Source organism: Engraulis encrasicolus, chromosome 16 (assembly GCF_034702125.1).
Source record: "Engraulis encrasicolus isolate BLACKSEA-1 chromosome 16, IST_EnEncr_1.0, whole genome shotgun sequence".
In the NCBI taxonomy this organism is placed as follows: Eukaryota; Metazoa; Chordata; class Actinopteri; order Clupeiformes; family Engraulidae; genus Engraulis; species Engraulis encrasicolus.
In genome coordinates this window covers 17206557-17211641 of record NC_085872.1, presented here as the reverse complement: position 1 = coordinate 17211641, position 5085 = coordinate 17206557, and the positions used below count along the sequence as shown (strand labels likewise).

Below are 5085 nucleotides of genomic sequence, written 5' to 3'. Positions count from 1 at the left end.
ACTTAAAACTGCAGGTTTTTTAATTATGATTATTTCATCAAATACACTTTCCAACGGTACTCAACAGCTTAACTCATTCAGTTAAAAGTGACTGACACCCCCAATATGCCAAGTCATTTTGGAGAGAGAGAGAGAGAGAGAGAGAGAGAGAGAGAGAGAGAGAGAGAGAGAGAGAGAGAGAGAGAGAGAGAGAGAGAGAGAGAGAGAGAGAGAGCATTAAATGCACACACAAAACTACATCCAAGAAGATAAAAGGCACCTTCATTTCAAAACATTCATTATGATTGTACCAAAACATACAAGCACTTGCCAACAGCTTTGAGAGAACAAAAGGAAATGTCAATGGGGAGCTGCATAGATAGATAGATAGATAGATAGATAGATAGACAAATTCTGTAGACAGTAGTAAAGTTTTAGTTCAGGGACATAACTTTAGGCTACTTCACAATGAAAACTCCAATGTATTTCCAATTCATTTTGAACAGCCAGATCATGGAAGACCCTTCAGGTACATTACGTAGACAAATGTTGAAAATTAACTCTTGTCAAAGTATCTAAAAAGCAATGACCTCCTAAATGCACACAAATTCTGTAGACCTTAGTCAAATTTTAGTCCAGGGACATGACTTCAAGCTATTTGACAGTGAGACCCAATATGCAAATTGAACTTTTCCAACAGAACACTTAGCCAAGTCATTCATTTCGTTCGGGCTTGCTCTGCTCTCTCAGTCTCTTCCAGTATGATTGTGTGTGTGTGTGTGTGTGTGTGTGTGTGTGTGTGTGTGTGTGTGTTTTGAATGCTTGCTCTGAGGTGAGGCTCAGTCTCTTCCAGTACGAGTGTGTGTGTGTGTGTGTTTTGAATGCTTGCTCTGAGCTGAGGCCCAGTCTCTTCCAGTACGAGTGTGTGTGTGTGTGTGTGTGTGTTTTGAATGCTTGCTCCGAGGCTCAGTCTCTTCCAGTACGTGTGTGTGTGTGTGTGTGTGTGTGTGTGTGTGTGTGTGTGTGTGTGTGTGTGTGTGTGTGTGTGTGTGTGTGTGTGTGTGTGTGTTTTGAATGCTTGCTCCGAGGCTCAGTCTCTTCCAGTACGTGTGTGTGTGTGTGTGTGTGTGTGTGTGTGTGTGTGTGTGTGTGTGTGTGTGTGTGTGTGTGTGTGTGTGTGTTTTGAATTCTTGCTCCGAGGCTCAGTCTCTTCCAGTATGTGTGTGTGTGTGTGTGTGTGTTTTGAATGCTTGCTCCGAGGCTCAGTCTCTTCCAGTACGTGTGTGTGTGTGTGTGTGTGTGTGTGTGTGTGTGTGTGTGTGTGTGTGTGTGTGTGTGTGTGTGTGTGTGTGTGTGTTTTAAATGAGTTGGTTTTTCAGTACCTGAACCTTTTTGGACAGCATGGTGCCTTCCAGCTCCATGATAATTTTCTGCAGGACTTCAAAAGTGCGCTTGAGGCCGTCGGGGTAGTTCAGATTTAGGGCGTAAATCAATCCAAACAACAACGCGACAGCCAATGGCACATTATCCACATCCTGCAACACCTGCTGGCCTTCCAAAATGATGCCAATGTCATCTGCTTTGCTGGTGGCATCTGCTTTGACGATGTAGATCCCTACAGTCGTTTCCTCCATTCCCTCTTGCACTTGGATTTCGTCTTGTGCCTGCAGAGGGAACAGTCAAACGAAAGAGAAGATCAAACAAAAGAACAGTTGTTCAGTTGGAGTTTGTTGGGAAAATGGGTTAGTGTTTGGAGTTGGTGGTTTATAGAAGGAACTCCCAACATCCCTTTCATGGAAAACTCTACTTCTACGCCGTAACCTGTTTTTGGGCAAAAGGGAACGTAGCCCCTGCGGATGGGGTAGGCTGCAGGCCTGCTCACTTTTTGCTGAAAGTACTCAACTACCATAACATTGCAATGACAGTAGCGAGAGCCATAAGTAACAGATTCAGACATAACCATTACAATTTCAGTGACAGTAAGGTTAAAACATAGGCTCTGCGCTATGGAGGTTAGAGAGAGAGAGGGCACAGAGAGAGACAGTGTGGCAGAAGAGAGACAGAAATAGTGAAGTGTGAGAGAGGGGAGAGAGAGTGAAAGAGCGAGAGAGAGGACAGAAAGACAGAGAAAGGGGAAAAAGACTGAGACGGAGAAGGGGCACAGAGAACATCATCACCTTGCGACATGCACAGCACACTGCTTGTACTCACCACAAACGCGCGAAGTAGACATTTGGGGTCTTCATTGAGGTACACACACAACGCCTTCAGGATGCATTCACGTCCTCCATCAACATCATCCTGCATCAAGGAAGGATACATTATTTTATGGAATTTTAACAAGGAACACACACAATGCCTTCAGGATGCATTCACGTCCTCCATCAATGTCATCATCATCCTGCATCAAGGAAGGATACATTATTTTATGGAATTTTAACAAGGAACACATACAATGCCTTCAGGATGCATTCACATCCCCCATCAACATCATCCTGCATCAAGGAAGGATAAATTATTATTTCATAGAATTCTATGTCAACACTAATCAGCACTATCCCAAAATTCTCAAATTCTCTTACCTCAGTCATGCAAACCAAAATGTTCTCTAGGCGTTTGTCAATCTGTCCTCCTCTGTTTTTGAACAGCTTCAGCAGCTTGTCAGACAATATGTCTAGCTGGGACAGGAATCTCGACTGCAAGGGCATTGTAGTTATTCTCTTGAATTCAGCATTTATCTGAACACAAAAGAGACAAATCACATACAACTTATAATGCCAAACTCTATGCTAACTTCATATAGGACAGTGGTTCTCAAGCTTTTTTTGAACAAACGCCCCCTTGGCCTCATCATAAGCCTGACAACACCCCCCTTAGTATTAAAAAAGAATGCCCCCCAATAGCAACTAAGCACCTCTCCCTATCGGCTGTATCCTTCCCACCGCCCCCATAGAGCTCCCTACCGCCCCCGTTGAGAAACACTAATATAGGGCATAACTCGTCTACTTCAAAAATCGAGAGAGAGAGAGAGAGAGAGAGAGAGAGAGAGAAAGAAAGAAAGAAAGAAAGAAAGAGCGCAAGAGAGAGAGAGAGCAAGAGAGAGAGATAAAAACAGTCAGTCAAGTCTCTGTTTTTGACCAACTGTTGCATGCGCACAGTGATGCAAAATTAAAGCATTCCATGTCTTAAATGTGCATGGACATTCTGAAAACATGCATGAATACCTTGCAGGGCGACCAAAGTCCCGAGTTTGCGCTTCTAATGGGTCAGCAAATCGCCTTGCTGTCAGCAAAATGCCTTGTTGGAACGACTATGAGCGCCCCTTACAACGCCACATTCACCTGAGAGAGAGAGAGAGAGAGAGAGAGAGAGAGAGAGAGAGAGAGAGAGAGAGAGAGACAGAGAGAGAGAGAGAGAGAGAGAGAGAGAGAGAGAGAGAGAGAGAGAGAGACAGACAGAGAGAGAGAGAGACAGACAGAGAGAGAGAGAGACAGACAGAGAGAGAGAGAACAACAGTCAAGTTTTTCCGTTTTTTGAATTTTTTCACCAACTGTTTCATGCACCGTGATGCAAAATTAAAGCATTCCATGTCTTAAATGTGCATGGACATTCTGAAAACATGCATGAATACCTTGCAGGGCGACCAAAGTCCCGAGTTTGCGCATATAATGGGTCAGCAAATCGTGACTTGTTGGAACGACTATGAGCGCCCCTTACAACGCCACATTCACCTGAGAGAGAGAGAGAGAGAGAGAGAGAGAGAGAGAGAGAGAGAGAGAGAGAGAGACAGACAGACAGACAGAGAGAGAGACAGACAGACAGACAGACAGAGAGACAGACAGACAGAGAGAGAGATGAAAACAGTCAAATCTTTTTGTTTCTGATCAACTGTTGCATGCACTGTGATGCAAAATTAAAGCATTCCATGTCTTAAATGTGCATGGACATTCTGAAAACATGCATGAATACCTTGCAGGGCGACCGAAGTCCTGAGTTTGCGCATATAATGGGTCAGCAAATCGTGTCTTGTTGGAAGGACTATGAGCGCCCCTTACAACGCCACATTCACCTGAGAGAGAGAGAGAGAGAGAGAGAGAGAGAGAGAGAGAGAGAGAGAGAGACGAAAACAGTCACATCTTTTTTTTCTGACCAACTGTTGCATGCGCACAGTGATGCAAAATTAAAGCATTACATGTGTTAAATGTGCATGGAACATTCTGAAAATGTGCATGAATACCATCTACTTGCTGCACCCCAGTACCATAATCAAGCAAGACTAACTTACCAAACAAGACCAAGTTTAGTACAATCACACAATACATACAAAATAACGGAAAGATAATGACATTAAGTAATGTGCATTTAGCTGCTACAAGACAGAACTACCGTTATGACATGCATGTCCTTGGCAATTACGCGCCATTTAGCTAGCCATGCTAACACTGGTGAATGTAAATTTTAACCAGCCTTCGCTGCTAACACTGTATTACACAATATGGGGCACTGAACCTAATGTTCCCTCGAACTCAACATTTCGTTTTTTTTTTTAACTTTACCTTGCAAATAAGTATTTCAGTCGTCTTTTAATCTCCGAAGTGAAAAAAGTTCTTCACGATGCTAACAGACATAACTACCGTAAAGACTTGTACCGGTATGTCCTTGGCAATGATGAGCCAGTTACATTGAGAGTCTCAATGGCCAGTTAGCTAGCCACGCTAACACCGGTGAACGTTATTTTTTAGCCAGGCTTCCTACTGACATCGTGTTACACAATATGGGGCACTGAACCTAATGTTCCATCGAACTCAACTCAAACTCAACATTTCGGAAAGATATTAGTAATTTTACCTTGCCAATAAATCCTTCCATCGTCAAATAATCTCCGAAGTGTAAACGTTGTTCCCTCCACAGCCGATTCTGTAGTTACTCTTGTCGAGGCAGATGAGAAAGGAAAGATGGTGGGTGTGCACTCACGGCATAAGTGTGCTTAGAATCATCTTTTTTCTTCCAACTGTCAACTGTCTTCCCACAAATGACCTCTTGTACAAGCAGGAGAGAAACAGAAAATTTCTGGATCTACTTCGCCTGATTGCCGACCATAGCTGA

The 5085-nt window shown here is 43.4% G+C and overlaps 1 long non-coding RNA gene across 1 annotated transcript; it reads right to left on the bottom strand.

Moving 5' to 3' along the window:
• Window positions 1–2590: 2590 nt before the first annotated feature.
• LOC134466346 (uncharacterized) lies at window positions 2591–4043 on the bottom strand. Its single transcript, XR_010038279.1, has 4 exons — window positions 3949–4043; window positions 3611–3710; window positions 3204–3320; window positions 2591–2717 (listed from the first exon to the last, which is right to left on the bottom strand). It is a non-coding gene; the product is annotated as an uncharacterized LOC134466346 (long non-coding RNA).
• Window positions 4044–5085: the final 1042 nt, after the last annotated feature.